This window comes from Sorex fumeus, unplaced genomic scaffold (genome assembly GCF_029834395.1).
Source record: "Sorex fumeus unplaced genomic scaffold, SorFum_2.1 ptg000003l, whole genome shotgun sequence".
Classification (NCBI taxonomy): Eukaryota; Metazoa; Chordata; class Mammalia; order Eulipotyphla; family Soricidae; genus Sorex; species Sorex fumeus.
Window position 1 is genome coordinate 12,540,422 of NW_026606060.1, and position 18,708 is coordinate 12,559,129.

The window sequence follows — 18,708 nt, forward strand, 5'->3', positions numbered from 1 at the left end:
CACACCCACCAACTGTCCCCCTGTGCCATATAATCCCATCAACGGCCAAGACATAGAGACTATAAAAACCCAGCTCCCGGAAGCACGCGGCCACATATGCAGCTGCACAACATCTTATTATCTCATTCTTGCTTTGACAACCTGGCAGGCTAGCCTGCCCACATGACAGAGTCTGGAAAATTCCCCGTGGCGTACCCAATATGCCAAATACCAGTAACAATGATGGGTCTCATTCTCCTAATCCTGAAAGAGCCTTGAATGTGGCACTTTTTATAATCTCAGGGCTACAGGATGATCGTGATCATGATCATAAAAAGAAAAGGGGGGGAGATGTAGTATAACACTGTTTTGTCCTTCCTCAGGTAGCTTAGGTTTATTGGGTCACACACATCCCAGGTCACTGAACTTTTATTGTAAGCAATGTCCCTTCTGTATGGGCACAGAAAGACAGTTAATATTATGCTTTGTAACTTGTGAGTTGATAGACTCTGAATAATATGTACTCCTGGGAATCTGCTTTCTTGACTCAGTTGCCTTTAGTTCCTAACACCCCAAAAGCAGGGTCCCGACCAGGGAATGAATGGACCCAGGGCAAGCTGTGAACTACCCTGGCATCAAAATGTGCAAGGCCAAAGCACCACGATACACAAATATATGTTGAGGGCATGATCCTGGACAAAAGCTGTCATGATCTAAAGTAAGTAATGATGATACTAGGACCCCGCTGGTGCTAGGAAGACTAACCCTGCCTGAGGACTGCAGAATGTATAATGAGATGTTTATATCGCTTACTTTGCTCACACAGAATGACATTGCTAGAAATTTTAGAAGTAGATTTACTACAACTATTTAAGTAGATTACTAGCTAAGGAAAGAACACACCCTTGTTAGGATTCCACCCTTGAGTGGATTTCCTAGTAATCTGGAGTAATCTCTTTAGATGAGACCTGGAGGAGTGGTCTTACCTCTCATTGTTGATTTGTCAATATTCAACCCATCTTTGTGTCACTGCCTAATGTGATTGCTATATAAACTAAGACTGTAAACTCGGAGGGCAGAGTCAGAAGAGAGAGGGCTCGGGCTCCAGAGATCCAGAGTCAGACCCAGAAGGAGAAATGTTCCAGATTGGGGCCCAGGAGAGAAGGAGACAGAGGAGAGACAGAAGTGAGAGAGCTTGGGCTCCAGATATCTGGAGTCAGAGCCAGAAGCAGAAGGGGTTCCAGATTGGGGCCCAGGAGAGAAGGAGGCAGGGGAGAGACAGGAATGAAGAGGATTGAAAAAAACTGCAATTCATACCGACCAGCCTGGCCCTCGTTTCTTCCTTCGTCTGTCCTTGGCCAACAGCCATCCCGATCCAGGCCACACCCAGTGGCTCAAGAGCACCAAACGCGGGTGGTGAGACAGTGCCATCCAGTGAGCCCTCAAACACACAAACTTCCACTTGCTAAGACTTTACAGTCTCCTGTCTCCACGCCTGGCTGTCCTCACTGGGGCCCCTCGGAGGAGGATGGGTTGAGTTTCCCTCCCCACCCTAAGCAGAGCCTCGGCAGCTGAAGACCTCCGGTTCCAGCCACAGCCATGCTCAAGACCACTCTCCACAAGTTCAGACGAGCCTCACGCATGAAGAAACTGGCAGAGGAACCCAGGTGTGTGGGACCCAGGGCGTAGATCTCTAAGGCTGCTTGGATTGGGACTGGAGCCTCCTCCACCCAGGTCCCCCATCTTTCAGTATGTAGGTTTTACACCCACCAACTGCCCCTGGTGCTGTGTAATCCCATCAACGGCCAAAACCCAGAGACTATAAAGCCCTGCTCCCAGAAGCACACAGCTGCATTTGCAGCCACGCGACATCTTATCATCTGGTTCTTACTCTGGAGACCCTGGAAGGCTACCAAAAGTATCCTGTCCACACGGCAGAGTCTGGCAAACTTCCCGTGGAGTATTCAATATGCCAAAAACCAGTAACAATGATGGGTCTCATTCTCCTGACCCTGAAAGAGCCTCTAATGTGGCACTTTTTAATATCTCAGGGCTAGGACGAAGGAGACGTTACCGGTGCCTGCTCAATAGATGAACAACAGGATGACAGTGATACAGTGATATTTTTATATTTTATTTATATATTTTATATATTTATTATATATATATTATTCTGGGAGTTCTCACAGAGAATTCCCAGAATGACCACCAATTGGGAACTCTTTGGTACTATTGCAGCAACATGGGAAGATGCCATTGTTGACAACATTGACGAGGAATACCATCGACTGGTTCAGCACCTCCATGAATGTGCGAGGAACGCCAAGAGAGAGATAGCCACAAAAAATCGCCTATCTTCAAAAACTCTTGAGCTAATTCACCAGCGTGGTTTGGCGCATGCCTCAGGCAACCGCAAGCTAATGTCCAAGCTCGCAAAGCAGTGCAGAGATGCAATCAAGGAAGACCTCAAAGAGAGAAGAGCAGAAGTACTGGCAGATGCGGCAGAAGCTGGGAAAAGTATTCATTACACCCGCCTGTCCTTCGCCTACTACAAGACCAAGATGACTGCCCTCCGACGTCCTGATGGATCCATCACATCCTCCAGAATGGCAATGGAGAAGATTATCCATGACTTCTACTCAAATCTCTTCGATAGCCATGTCCACTTGCCGACATACCAAATTCCACAGGATGGATATGTCGTTCCCAACGTTCTCACTTCCGAAATCCGACATGCCATTTCGTCGGTAAAGAAACAAACAGCACCCGGCCCAGACAAGGTCAGACCTGAACACCTGAAGAACCTGCCGTCACTACTCATCAATACACTGGCTCGGCTCTTCACTCGCTACCTGTCTGAATGCAAGGTCCCGTCCCAATGGAAAACCAGCAGGACCATACTACTGTTCAAGAAGGGAGACATCCATGACATTGGCAACTATCGCCCAATCTGCCTATTGTCTGTCATCTACAAGTTGTTCACTCGAGTCATCCTAAATAGGATTGGCAGAACACTAGATGAAGAACAACCATGCGAGCAAGCCGGGTTCCGCAAAGGATTCAGCACCATCGACCATATCCACACAATAACCAAGCTCATTGAGGTTTCTCAGGAGTTCAAGATGCCGCTCTGTTTAACGTTCATTGATTTAAAGAAGGCCTTTGATTCTGTTGAGATGGAAGCGGTCATTGAAGTCCTATCCAAACAGGGCATTCAAGCCCAATACATCAGGATCCTCCATGCGGATTTACTACCAGGATCTCACCATTCTACAAAGAAGTGATCGTTGATGTCAAGAGAGGGGTGCGGCAGGGTGATACCATTTCACCGAAACTCTTCAGTGTCACCCTCGAGAACATCATGCGACGACTGGAATGGGAAGGAATGGGAGTGAAGATAGATGGTCGGCAACTACACCACCTCCGCTTTGCTGATGACATTGTTTTAATAACACCAAACATCAGCCAAGCGGCACAAATGCTAGCCGACTTTGACTGTGAGTGTGGAAAGGTAGGACTACAGCTGAATCTTACGAAGACAATGTTTATGAGAAACAGCCTCGTTCCTGACGCCCCATTCACTCTCAACGGAAACGACCATCTCCGAATGCAACAGCTATGTGTACCTAGGTCGAGAAGTCAACATGACAAATGACCTGGCACCCGAGCTGTGCAGGAGGAAGAGAGCGGCTTGGAACGCCTTCAAAAACGTCGAAACAATAGCAAAGAGGATGAAGAAGCTCCGGCTCCAGGCACATCTCTTTGATTCCACTGTTCTTCCTGCATTAACATATGCCTCAGAGACCTGGGCCCTTCGCAAACAAGATGAGAACGCTATTCAGGTCTCCCAAAGAATAGAAAGAGCTATGCTTGGAATATCGCGTTTCACTCAAATGAGAGAAAGAATCCGGAGTTCTGACATCCGTCAACGATCAAGAATCAGGGACGCAGTCTCATTTGCCAAGGTGTCGAAAATCAGATGGACTGGTCACGTAATGAGATTTAAAGACATAAAGACGACCACTGTACTAGAGCTGTTACCGACTGGATTCCACGGGATGTCAAAAGACCGCGTGTCCGCCCACATACCAGATGGTCAGACTTCTTCGTCAAGATCATGAACGATCGGTTTGAGGCTCTTCATGTTCCCGGAGCGTACAGATGCCATTGGGCTACACTAGCACGCGACAGGGACAAATGGAGAAGTTACTGGCGCCCGCTCGAGCAAATCGATGACTAACGGGAAGTTAAGTGATTAAGTGATATTTATTATTATAACTTTCAATTATTTATAACAAAAAATAATCATTGTAAGTTACTTTTACTGATATTTCCTTAAACTTGGGGACTATGTGAGTGAAATCAATGTACTTGGTACAAAGGATAATTTAGAAACTATGTATTTGCTATCTATCTTAAGTAGGCAGATAACTCAGTTATGAAATATTAGGTTCAAATATAAGTCATCGCCAATGACGTTTAGAGTTCATTCTGTTCTGGCAATATAAAAGCATTCAAAGGTATAGGAAGGTAGAAATAACAGAATGGTTTTTATCATTTACAGTTTAGAAATGATGCAACATGTTTCCTAAACATACCAAGAGGACATCTTTATGCAGACATTAAATAATATATTAGTAAAGGAATACAGAGTCTTCTAAAATTCTCTGACTCAGGAATACCGATGAGAAAATAATAGTGATTTGATAATTGCTGAAGCAGAGTGATTGACACTTGATTATATTATTTTATTTTAAATTATTTATGAAAATTTAAGAAAATTAGTTTTGTTGGAACTGTCTTTTGTTGTCTGGAAATGATATTCCAAAAGGTCAACTTCAAAATACCTACCCAATTTCCACTTGGACATAAAGGAATTCATGAATGGCAGACATCAAATGGTAATTTTAACTCCTAGAGAAAATGTGTACACAATGCCCTGATCTGTGACCATTATCTGGGCGGCAATTTGCTAGATTTCAAGTGTTTCATCAGAGTATTTTTATGCAAAATAGCAAAAGGTTCCATGTGCATGTAACAATGTTCACCTTTTAATACCAAAGCTAATTGACTTCCATCTTTTCTGAGTGCACAGGAGCTAATAGCAGAGGTCAATGTTAGATCTTTATATGGTACCATTTTTTGAGGAAGCTAGGCAGCCATGAGGATGACATTTTCCAGAAACAGTAAATGTTTATTTTGAAAAAATAACCAAGCTTTTGAAAAAGTAAATGAGCTCAGTGGAACTAAAATTTATCTTTTATATTGGATCTTCGTGTCCTGATTCCTATATTTCTTTCAGCACCAATATCAGGAATGCTCTTGGAGAACTTTATTCATCTTCAAAATACTCCATACAATATTGCTTCTTACTAAAGAACTTATTACAAAGCCAAAGAAGGGCACGGTGGGATCAAACAATTTATTGATCTTACCATATTCTTCTTGACTCAGAAGGAGATTTCCTGCCCCCACAAAAACATTGAATGTCCTCCTGAGAGATAATAATTTAAAATTTGGAATATTTTCCTATGAGTATAAACTCTATTTGACATCATACACTATGTTGCTTTATCCTTAATCCACTACTTAAAAAGAAAAATGCACTGCTCATTAATATTTTTTCCATGCAGTTAACTTTAGGATTTGTTGTTGAGAAATATGTTTCTCAACATATTAGAAAAACGTAGAATAACGTCGGTTTGTCCTTTCTCTCTGTCTCAGGGAGCTTAGGTTTATTAAGTTACACCATTCACAGTGCTCCCAAGGCACTGTCATTCCTCTGTTTTTGCCTTTAACTTCTCTGTGCTCTGCTTTCCCAACGAGTTAATCACCATTTACCCCTAAGCAGTACCTGTGACTTGTAAAGCAAAATTCCTCAGAGATCTCTGATTTTGTATTTGTAAGTACAATATTGCTTTTATCCTTCTCTCATGTCCATTTGCATAGTTTTCTTCAGAGCAATGTCCTTTTTGTATAGACACAGGAAGAAAGTTAATGCTATGCTTTTATAACTTGGAGTTAAGTGACTCCAAACAATCGTCACTCCTGAGCACCACTTTTCTTGACTCATGCCTCTGTTGCCGTTAGTTCCTAGCATGCCAAAATCAGGTTCCCGACAAGGAACTGGATGGACCCAGGGCAAGCTTTGAACTACCCTGGCATCAAAATAGGCCAGGCCAAGTGCCATAATACTTAACTATAAGTTAAGAGCATGGTCATGGACAAATTTTGTCATGATTCAAAGAGTAACAACTGGATTTGGAACCTGCTAGGGTTAGGAAAGACTAATCTGACCTGAGCACTGTAGTCTGAGATCTGTAGAGAATGTCTCCATGAGAGCAACCCTACGAGCTTAATATAGCTCTTGCTGTGTCCACACAAAATGACTAGAAAAATTATTTAGAAGTAAGTAAATCTAAGATGGTTGTTGGACTAAAGAAAGGAGAAACACACCTCAACAAGGTATTTTGCCCTTGAGCAGATCTCCTAGCTGTGGGAGATCTTTGTCTTATTGAAAGGAAGGGCTTTCATATGTTGATTGTGCTAACTGACCTGGGTGGAGTTACTACCTGGAATGCTTGGAGGTTGGGCAAGAGACTCAGGTTGCAAGACAGAGTGTGGAGAGACTACCATGGAGGAGATGAGAAAGAGGGGCAGTGTGAGACTGGGATGGAGCGCTTAGTGAGACTGGAACAGGCATGTGGGGAAAATGGAATAAATGGCAACTGATCACGAACCAGCCTGGCAGCCCTGTTCCCTCCTTTATACATCTGTTGAGAGAGGTTGCAGACCGGGGTGGGGAAGCAGCTCATGACCACTGAATGCATGTGGTGGGCAAGAGAGAGACCATCACCACCACAAGAGCCACCAAACTCATTTATTTTATTATTACACATATTTTTATAATGAATACTGTTTTAATCAGAAGACGAAATTCTTTAATTAAAGAGGATATTAAGTCTGCCACCTGATCATTGGGAGCTCCCCATTTCACTGAAAGAACAAAATCAGAATGTCTTCTATGTTTCTCACTCCTATTAACAATGGGTACCTATAATTTTAGGAGGGATAGATCTAGATTACCAAAAGTACTTTGGTTTGCTATTCTATAGTGAAATTTGGAAGAACTGTGTGGAGAAGCTTGGAAGTTTCCCTTCATGTCTCTTAGAACCTTAATATTTATTAGTAAAAACCAGTGTAAATCCATGTTACTCATAAGATAGCTCCAAAAAAAGACTGATGAATAAATATTTTCTCACCCTTAGCAGGTAAAGTTTCACACTAACCAAGATCCTTTGGGGGGCAAAGACAACATAAATAAGTAGTTTTGTTTTTTGAGCCACATCTGGTGTTAATCAGGGCTTACTTCAGACTATATTAAGGCATTACTACTGGCACTACTCAGGGTCCCATACTGGGTGCTGTGGATGAAACCTGGTCAGCTGCACACATCACCCAACTTGCTATACTATCTCTTCTTATAAGGAAAAAAGAATAGTGACAAAAGTTATAATATAATCTGTAGATAACAGCATTCAAGTAGAATTGTGAATCTGAATTAAAACTGACTAATTGTAAGTTTGCAATAATATTGTCAGTAATAAGATTTTGAGTTTTCCATTTTTCTTAAATGAGGCTACTTCTGGTAGTGGTGAGAAACCACCAACAGTGCTCAGGGGCCCAAAAAGTGACAGGATTCAGGCCCAGAGTTTTGCATATGCAAATCATTAAGCTGTACAGCTTGAACCATATCTTCAATTTGTGATTTTCATTTTTGAGAATAATTTTATTAATATAATTATTTTATTATTCATAGAGTAGTTGACTATTGAGTGCAGAAGCATTAGTAATCAAGGGTCATTGTAATTTTTGATGGTATTAAATTTTAAAATCTGACTGGTCTTTCCAAACAGACAAACACATAGGGAGTAAACAGTCAAATGTTTAAGTGGTAAAAGCAGCTAAAAGCAGTAAAAGCAGCTAAGGAATGCAATGGGTATGTATAACTTCATTAGAAGGGCATATATGAATAATAAGTAACCAGAGAATTAAATATATTAATATATTTTTCCCTTCCTCATACTTCATTATTCTTGAGACTTTTGTAAGAATAATTAATTCTATGATTGGGAAGCTAGGTATTAAATATTTCAGGCTCCTTTTCCAGCTAGTTTCTAAAGTTATTCCTATAGAGACATTGGGAGAAGATCAGAAGGAAGTGGAGCAACACTATTAATATTTTAATCTTTTCTCTTTTTGGAAATAGAAATACTACTTCAAGGACCATAGTTTCAGCAGTAGTAACTACACTATTTATGGTTCTATCATTGACTCAGTCTTTATGATGATACCATCTGTAGCATAGCCTTTAACTCCAATAAAGCAACTTATTCTTGTCACTGAGAGAGAAGTTGTGAAGTTGCTAATCTTTGGTTTAACTTTATTTTATCTCTTTCATTTGGTATTTCCAATAGCTATCTCACCAACTCCACATATCAAATCTTATTTGTTTAAACTTGCATTAGTAGTTTATTTTTTCCTACCAGAACCTTATTTGATTGATATCATCAGAAGAGACTGGTTCATTTTCTTGCATCAAATTCATATGAAATTTAGAATCCAAATAAAAGGTGAACATTTCTTTCATGCATTCTCTTAAAAAGATAGTTATCTCTTTTGTTTTTTCAAGATGGTTGAACAAGCAGAACCTTAGAACCACTTTCTGGCAACTACAGTAAAAACTAAACCAAAACTTGCATTAATCGCAGGATTTTGCTTGGGTACTGTCAAACTTCTACAGAGAAAACATGGTTGGGGACCCAGATAATCAAGATCTTTGATTGGTCATCATACAAAATCCTTAGAAGGACATAACTAACCTGATTGATCATCCTACAAACCCTCATAAGCACAAGGATGTAGCCCTTTAAAGGGTGCACAAAATCTGGTCTTTCCAAATAGACTGTTTACAGAGGGAATAAACAGTCGAATAGTAAAAGCAGCTAAGGGAGGTAATGCCATAAACAGAGAACACTGATTAGGAGAGCAAGTACAGGAGGTGGAGAAGAAAGAAGAGATGGTACTGAGGATGAAGGGAGATGAAACTATGAGGGTGAGAAAAATGAGGAAGAAGAGTGAGCTCACACTTTCCTTCTTGTTCATTCTCATAAGCCCCTTGTTTTCTTTTGTTTTATTTTTAAAACCCTTTTCTATTGTGGTACTGGGAATTATAGTACTGTTCATAATAATTTCCATGCTTATGACTTTCTAACACAAGACCCATCAATGGAAATTCTGTTTCCCTCTGCCAGTGTCTTTAGGACCTCTCCATTAGAAGGACATAACCAATGTTTGAGAACCATCCAATGTTCGCTTAGTTCTATAGACAAAATCTTCAGTTCCGGTTACTTTGACTGTTTGTTGTTTCCTTACTATGTTTCTTTTTATCTCGTATGAGAGAGATCTCTTCTCTTTCTAATTTATTTATATCTCATTTTATTATTTTTTCAAATAGGAGCGCTGCACGGGTTTGTGTCATCCTTCACAGGGACCATGCTAATCATTTCTGTATTATTCCAATTTTAGTGTCTGTGCTGCCAAAGCGAGCACGACTTTTTCAAAAAAAGAAAAACCTTTTGGCTGTTCAAACAAGATGGTTGTTTTGAGGACATGAGTCTGCTATCTTCCAACTTGCCAGCTTGTTGCCAATAAAGCTCTTTCTCAACCTGTCCAAAAATAATAATGAACATTTTAAAAATAAATATAAAATGTGGATCCCTGCCTTGGAAAAACAAGCCGTTATGAAGAAAATTCTGAGGGACTGAGAATCTGGAAATAAAGATTATTGTATCAAACTGTTGGCATCCAAACCCTGTACTCCTATTCTATCACTAGTGAATGTCAGGAGACTATAAGAAATATTTTGGGCTCAGAATTAGCTGCTGTCACCATCTCAGTGATGTTGCTAGAAGTTGTCAATTTGATCTCTCTTCTTAGAAGCAGATCCTAAAGAAAAATTCCTGAGATAAACTTAGTTACCCAGCCCTTGGTCAATTGCAAGCAAACTGGAGGTTGAGCCTGCATGTCTAATCTAGCTAAACAAACCCAGTTCTTCTCGGTTCATAGGTGATTACTATCAAGCCAGTTAGCAAGGGAGTCTTCCTGATTGGTGTGCTTCCGTTCAGCTCCTGAGGACATAATTTGTGACTGAATCTTCTTTAGTCTGTTCCTCCTGAGCGCCATCCCCACCCCCAGGTTATGCAGCCATGCACAGGACTGTGTCACCACAGTAAGGTCGACTAGAGCTGCCAGTCTAGAGATCTGAAGACCTGATTGACACATAGGCCCTCCTAATATTGGTGCATAGGTGTTTTCAGGCTTGCTCTTGAGCTGTTTTGTGATCATCCGTTCTATTCCTAAGTATCTGTCCAACAAACAGAAAAAACACTATTTTCAAAAAGTATCTGAATGCCTGGTCGGCTGCTAGCAAGGCAGTGATAGCCTGGAGTGATAGCACAATTGGTAGGGCATTTGCCTTACATGCAGCCGACCTGGGTTCGATTCCTCCTTCCTTCTCGGAGAGCCTGGCAAGCTATTGAGGGTATCTCACCCTCACAGCAGAGCCTGGCAAGCTCCCCGTGGCATATTCAATGTGCCTAAAACAGCAACAACAAGTCTCAAAATGGAGACATTACCGGTCCCTGCTTGAGCAAATCAATGAACAATGGGAGGACAGTACTACAGTGCTACTTCATCTAAATGCCTATGTTCATTGAGGTATTGTTTACAATAGCCAAGATCTGTAAACAGTCCAAGTTCCTATTGACAGATGAGGATGAGCAGCCAAAGAAGTTATGGTATATATTAACAATTTAATACTACCCATGCACAAGGAAAGGTGAAATATGTAACATGTAACTAGAAAATGTACTAAGTAAGTCAAAGGAGAAATACAAATATTGGGTGATGTAGCTCATAATTAGTGTAAAAAATATAAAGCAAAGGAACAGACAATATCTAATGGAAAAGAATAGCTACTAATGACAGAACATTGGTGGGCAGGTGGACAGGAAGATGGAACGTGGCTGAAGGGGAATGGCACTTTGATGGTGGTTATGGCTCGATAATTTTGTGCCCCATAACTCTCAACTGCTTTTTATCAAATTACTGTTTGATAATACTGTACACTGTTATAATCGACTATAAACCCAGAAAGAGAAAATTGAATTGAAAAATATAATTTCTTGAAATTATAAAAGTGTTTTTGTCCCATGTGAAAACTCCATCAGGTATAAATTTCTAAATCAAATGCTATGGTCAGGGAATTAATGAGAACTTTGAATTCAGTCCTGATTGTCTTCTGAACCAATAATGTCTGTGACAAAATCAAAGGGAGATCTATAAACCAGACCTGGTCTTAGAGCTAGTGGTATGATTAACACACCTGCAACATTTTTACCATATATTTTAAAGTTATACAACTGCTAGAATGGAACTAGAGAAAGACTTACTAGATAAGCGACAGGTACTCTGTAAGATCTCCTTACATTATTACCTCTTTACTTGTTAGCTTGTTTCATTAAATTATGAGATCATTGTGTGCTGAAAATAGATAAAGGATCAAACCTAATAACCTCTCAGTATCTATATTGAAAACTATAATGTCCAAAAATAGAGAGAGTATGGGGGAAATTGTCTGCCATAGAGGCAGGGGGAGGGTTGGAATGGGGGGTTAATAATGGGGACATTGGTGGTGGAGATTGAACACTGGTAGAGGGATGGGTGTTCAATCATTGTGTGAATGAAACTCAAACATGAAAGTTTCGTAATGGTATCTCATGGTGATTCAATAAAAAATGGGGGAGGGGAACTATGAGATCATGAATGAAATAAGCTGTACAATTTTTTTCGAAATAACCAACATCAGAGGTTTGTATGTCACGTAAATAGTAAAGTGTCCAAAATTTCTTGAATCAATAAGAAAATCAATGTTATAAAGCATTGGAATATTTTTTAATAAGGATGAGCTTGGACATTTAGTAAACACATAATAATGCAACCAGGCACTGTAGCTTTGTAGCACTGTCCTCCTGTTCATTGATTTGCTCGAGCGGGCATCAGTATCATCTCCATTGTGAGACTTGTTTCTGTTTTTGGCATATCGAATATACCATGGGGAGCTTACCAGGCTCTGCCGTGTGGGTGGAATGCTCTCGGTAGCTTGCCAGGCTCTCTGAGACTGCTGGAAGAATATAACCCAGGTGGGCCATGTGCAAGGCAAACACCCAACCCGCCATTCTATAAAAATCCAAACAAGATTAAAATACCCACTTATTACAGGATAAGGTTTTACTGCTACCCCTCAAGGTAGGGACATAGCCTAGAACCTGGTGAAAATATGTGCATAAACTTTCTTTGCTTGAAGAATCTTGAAACAAACAGGTATCTACTGCTTCTATTTAGTCCCATAACTCAAACCCAAGTCTTCAATATGCTCAGTTTCCAGTATCACTTGATCACTTGATATCCTGTAACTCATCGATTTGCTCGAATGGGCACCAGTAACGTCTCCAATTGTCCTTGTCAAGTGCTAGTGTAACCCAATGGCATCTGCTCACTCCAGGAACACTAAGAGCCTCAAACCATTCATTCAGGGTCTTGACGAAGAAGTCTGACCATCTTGTAGGTGGACAGCCACACATTCTTTGATGTCCCGTAGAATCCAGTCAGCAACAGCTCTAGTCCAGCGGTCGTCTTCAAATCACATTACGTATCCAGCCCATCTGATTTTCGATGCTTTGGCAAATGAGAGTGTCCCTGATTCTCAATCTTAGATGGAGGTCAGAACTCTGAATTCCTTCTCTCACTTGAGTGAAGTGTGATACTCCAATTATAGCTCTTTTGATTCCTCTTTGGGTGACACAAACAGCATTTTAATCCTGTTTTCGTAGGGACCAGATCTCTGAGGCGTATGTTAGTGCAGGGAGAAGCATGGAATCAAAGAGATGTGCCCAAAGCCATAGGTTCTTTGTCCTCTTGGCTATTTCTTCGACTCTCTTGAAGGTGTTCCACGGTGCTCTCTTGCTCCTGCACAGCTCAAGTGCCAAGTCGTTCGGCATGTTGAGTTCTTGACCTAGGTACACATAACTGTTGCATTCAAAGATGTTCGTTCCATTGAGAGCAAATGGAACATAAGGAACTAGTCCGTTTCTCATAAACATTGTCTTGGTGAGATTCAGCTGAAGTCCGACCATTCCACACTCAAAGTTGAAGTCAGTCAGCATTTGTGCCACTTGGCTAATGTTTGGTCTTATTAGAACTATGCCAACAGTGAAGCAGAGGTGGTGTAGTTGACGATTGTCTATCTTCACTCCCATTCCATCTCATTCCAAGTCGTCGCATGACATTCTCGAGGGTGACACTGAAGAGTTTCGGTGAAATGGTATGACCCTTCTGGACCCCTCTCTTGACGTTGATGATCGCTTCCTTAAAATTATGACATCCTGGTAGTGAATCCATAACACAGCTCACAGAGGATCCTGATGTATTGAGTTTGAACACCCTGTTTGGCTAGGGCTTCGATGACCACTTCCATCTCAACAGAATCAAAGGCCTTCTTTAAATTGATGAACGTTAGACAGAGTGGCATCTTGATCTCCTGAGAAACTTCAATGAGTGTGGATATGGTTGATTGTGCTGAATTCTTTGAAGAACCCAGCTTGCTCATTGGTTGTCCTTCATCTAGTGCACTGCCAATACTATTCAGGATGACACGAGTGAACAGCTTGTAGACAATGGACAACAGGCAGATTAGGTGATAGTTGTCAATGTCTTGGATGTCTCCCTTATTGTACAGTAGAAGAGTCCTTCTGGTTTACCATTGGGATGGAACCTTGCATTCAGACAGGTAGCGTGTGAAGCGCTGAGCCAGTGTATCGATGTGTACTCACAGCAGATTCTTCAGGTGTTCAGGTCTGACCTTGTCTGGGCCAGGTGCTGTTCACTTCTTTACTGATGAAATGGCATGTTGGACTTTGGGAGGGAGAACATTGGGAACGACATATCCATCCTGCAGAATTTGGGATGTGGGCAGATGGACATAGCTATTGAAGAGATCCGAGTAGAATTTATGGATAATCTTCTCCATTGCCCTTCTGGAAGATGTGATGGATCCATCAGACATTAGAGGCCAGTCATCTTGGTCTTGCAGTTGGCAAAGAACTGACAGACATTGCGAATACTTTTTCATGATTCTGCTGCATCGGCCAGCACTGCTGCTCTTCTCTGAGGTCTTTCTTTATTGCTTCCCTGTACTGCTTTGCAGCTCGGACTTCAGCTTGTGGTTTCCTGAGACTCGAGCCAAACCATGTTGGTGAATGAGCTCAAGAGTTTCCAAAAACAGGCATCTTTTTGTGGCTTTCTCTCTCTCGGTGTTCCTCACACAATCATAGAGGTGCTGAACCAGTCGATCATATTCCTCATTGGTGTTGTCAATGACAACATCTTTTCATGTTGCTGCAATAGTGCCAAAGAGCTTCCAGGTGGTGGTCGTTCTGGGAGTTCTCTTCTTAAACTTTGCAGCCTTTTCACCATACTCCATGAAGTAGAATTTTGCACGAAGGAAACAGTGATCCAATACCAAATTTTGGGACAATAGCGACACCAGTTAGGCAAAACTGTCAATTGAATATGATGTGGTCAATTTTGTTGTGGAACTGTCCACCGGAAGACTCTGATGTCCCATGTTTAGATTCGGCCTTCTGGAACTGTGAGTTAACATGGATGGTTTTGGTCGACATAATTAATTCAGAAGTCTATCACCCTATTATTTCCATTCTAGGTCATGGGTCCTGATGTGGAGTTCTTTGGGCGATCTTCTCGGTCCTATCTTGGCATTAAAATCACCAACAATGATCTTGTAGAAGGTGTGGTTTTCTTTATCGAATTTCTCCAGCTCCATGTAGAATTTCTCAATTTCTTTTTCATCGTAGTTGGATGTTGGTGTGTAGACAACAAAGATAGAAACTACCAGCAGTGACCCACATCTATTCAACTGTAAGCATCCAAGTCAGAATGTTAGGCATTTGAATGAATCAATGCTCACGGCCAGGTTCATGTTGACAAGGACACCAACACCACCAACGCCTCTTTTGTTGCATGTTCTGAGGAGCAGTTCTTCTCCAGTGTCAAAAGTGTTGTGATTTAGTTGATGCCCTCTCGGCTCTGTCAGACCAATGATGCCCTACTTGATCTTATGCGCTTCCACCATGAGGTCCTCAAAGGATGCTTTCGATGGCAGCGTACGTGCGTTGAAAGTAGACAGTCATTTTAGGCTTCTTTGTTTTGGCAGCCTAGTTCAGCCCTGAGATTTTGTCAGCCTCTCCTTTCTCATTCTTCTTAACGCTGCCATACTGGGGGCTCTTTCAGGGTCAGGGGAATGAGGTCCATTTTTTTTTTTACTGTTTTCGGCATATTGAATATACCATGGGTAGCTTGCCAGATTCTGCCATGCAGTTGGGATATTCTCGGTAGCTTGCTAGGGTCTCCGAGAGCAATGGAGGCTTTTAGGGCAGCCTCTAATCACCCTTTAGGTGTTCCCATGGTTCACACCATATTTGAACCTCATAAAATATGGTGTAGTAATCTTGGAAAATGGGTATTAAGTGTCTTATGATGTCTCTCAAACAGGCATTGGAGGTAAAGGTAAAGGTAAAGGCCCTCCCGTTGATCGTCGATTTGCTCGAGCGGGCCCAGTAACGTCTCCATTGGACACTTTGTTGTTACTGTGTCTGGCATATCGAATACTCTCGGTAGCTTGCCGGGCTCTCCGAGAGGGGCGGAGGAATCAAACTCAGGTCGGCCATGTTGGCCGCTTGTAAGGCGAACGCCCTACCGCTGTGCTATCACTCCAGCCCTCAAACAGGCATTGGAAATAATGTAAATTTAGAGATCTGCTTGTGCAGTCACCTTTACATTTTTAAATCATCAGAGCATTTCCTTCCTTCCTTCCTTCCTTCTTTCCTTCCTTCCTTTCTTCCTCCCTCCCTCCCTCCCTTCCTTCTTTCCTTCCTTCCCTCTTTCCCCTTTTTTATCTCTCTTTCTTTCTCTCCTTCCTTCCTTCCTTCCTTCCTTCCTTCCTTCCTTCCTTCCTTCCTTCCTTCTTTCTTTCTTTCTTTCATTCTTTGTTTCTTCTCTTTCTAGCAGCTGAAGTTAGAACTCATAAAAAGTATTATTTTACTTCTAGTGTGGGGGAGATAAATGCTGTAAAATGGTCCTGCAGACTTTAGAGTCAGACTTCACAGAACAAATCCTTAAGTTAGCACCTACCAACTCTAAGAAATTTATAAAGCTTTAAACATAAGAGATGCTTCTTATATCACAGCAAGTGTCAGTCCTCATTACAACAACTTATATCTCAGAGTCCTCATCATAAAAATGTGCATAGTTCTAGAGAACTTTCAAAATCAATATGTGGAAGCTGAAAACTTCCAGAGCCCAATTGCCATTATGCTCACAGGTGATCTCCACAAGTTTGGGATGAGCCCCTCACTCATGACAGTAAATCTGCTGGAGAACCCAGATATGTGAGTTTTGTGACTAAAACCTCCAGGATTGCATAGAGTTGGGAAGGGAGATCTCCTCACATCTCCTTGTTCTTCTTGAAGCCTGGAAGTCACATCCATCATCTGCCTTTGGAGCCATATAAGCTAATTAATAGCTATGATCCAGAGACTCACAAATAAATATCAGAAAAGAGCCAAAGTTACAGAGATGACTCAGGACAAAGTCACCATTCAGTTAAAAATTTAACTCCAGCTCTATCACCCTATTTAAAAGTTTAGAATTTCTGAAGTGACAATTCATTCTCTTAGCCACTGATGTACCAAGAGAACTACACTACATTTGATGAGGAATAAAGGCAACCGATCTTGATCAAATATATATTTACATATATGTATATATGTATTTACACATATTATCACACAAGTTTCCATCTGTAAGACTTAATGGCTCCAAGGTGAGATACAACAATTTTCATACACTTTTCTCTAAGGAAAACTTTTTGGATCATTTTTAGTATATTATTTATAACAAGCAATGCAAAACAAATTATTTAAGATCTTTCTTTGGGTCAGCCTTGGGTGGTGGTAGGAAAATTCAAAATAATTGTGGTGGGAAGGTCTAAGTAATGGTGGTGGGATTAGTGTTGGAATATCAAATGTGATAAATTATTGTGAGCAATTTTATAAAAACAAAATTTAAAAAAACAAAAAGTCCTTGGCACTAGGTCTTTTGTAAAATTTTGTGAATGATATCTATTATTAGTGTATTATTATAGTATATTTAGAAATCAAAAGAGGTAATTTCAATCATAAAGTTTTGTTCTGCAGAATTTTTAAAGAAGCTACACTGTAAAGTTATGTACAACGAATACAGCTATAAATCGGATATGGATATAATCTTGCAGTGTGCTGCATCTTAGATAGAATTGGAGGATGACAGGTTAAGTAAAATAAGTCAGATAAAGGCAAATACCATATGATTTCACTCATAAATAACAAAATAAATAATTAACCAAGAGAATATGTGGCATCAAACAATGACAATCCCTTGGTTAGGGATTACGAAACCACCCTAAAGGAAAAGTGGACTGGAAGTAATATATGGAGTGTGATAGAGGTCCTAGACACTTTTATGGTGATGAGGTGCAGTTTCTTTGTACATCTAAGCCCTAAGTATTAATACAATTATAACCATGTTACATAAGCTATGAAAAAATTTTTTAAAAAGAATGAAAAGAAAAGGTTCTGGATCCAGAATGATAACACAGCTATTTGGGTTCATGTCTGGCACATGAGCCTCTCTGGTTTGATTCTCCTGTATGCGTACAGTTTCCAAATTCCACCTCCTTGGAGGCCTTTTTTCTTTTTTTCTTTCTTTTTTATTTTTTTACCTTTCAAAAGGTGTTTAATATCTATCTATCTATCTATCTATCTATCTATCTATCTATCTATCTATTTCTTCACAGTTACAACATTGATCATGATTGGATTTTAGTCATAGAATGCTCCAATATTCATCCCTTCAACCAGTGTACATTTCCCACCATCAGTGACCCCAGTTTTTCTCTATTCACCACCCCTAATCCTGACCCTTACTCCAGCCTGCCTCTATGACTGGTACTTTTCTTCTCTCTGTCTCTGTTTCTGTCTCTCTCTCTCCCTCCTTTCAAGCACCATCTTGGTGACCTGACAATCTCTAGCATTGCAGGGCCTGAGTAGCACTACATACTTGGCCTTTCCATTGAACCAGCTGTTCAGTTGCCTTCTAAATACTGCTTGGTTGGGGAGAGGCCCTCTGTTCCAAGAAAATAAATAAAAATTCATTAAAAATATTTTCAATGTGGTAACTATGATGCCTTACAAAATTTTAAAATTTCCTGGTGTTCAAGGTACTTGTAGTTTTTTCACTTCAAAGCTTCTTGTTGTTCTGTGGGTTGTATGACTAGTTTGGAACCAATAGAGTTACTCTTGGGCCAGACCAAATAATAGTTTATTTTTCCTCGATAATAATGATAAATTAGAGTCTACAGAGTGGCTCTTCAGTTGGCTTGGGTTTCAGGGAGAGAATTATATTAAAAAACCACATATGAAAACCTCCAAGATCTGAGGGTTACCTAAAAACAAATAGGTCAGTTTGATTCATATGGTGCTTGACTAGTTTTGT

General features: G+C 40.7%; 1 non-coding gene across 1 annotated transcript; it reads right to left on the reverse strand.

The window, feature by feature from the left end:
• Nucleotides 1–9,487: 9,487 nt before the first annotated feature.
• On the reverse strand, nucleotides 9,488–9,591 carry LOC130029178 (U6 spliceosomal RNA). The gene has a single exon (XR_008793287.1). It is a non-coding gene; the product is annotated as a U6 spliceosomal RNA (small nuclear RNA).
• Nucleotides 9,592–18,708: the final 9,117 nt, after the last annotated feature.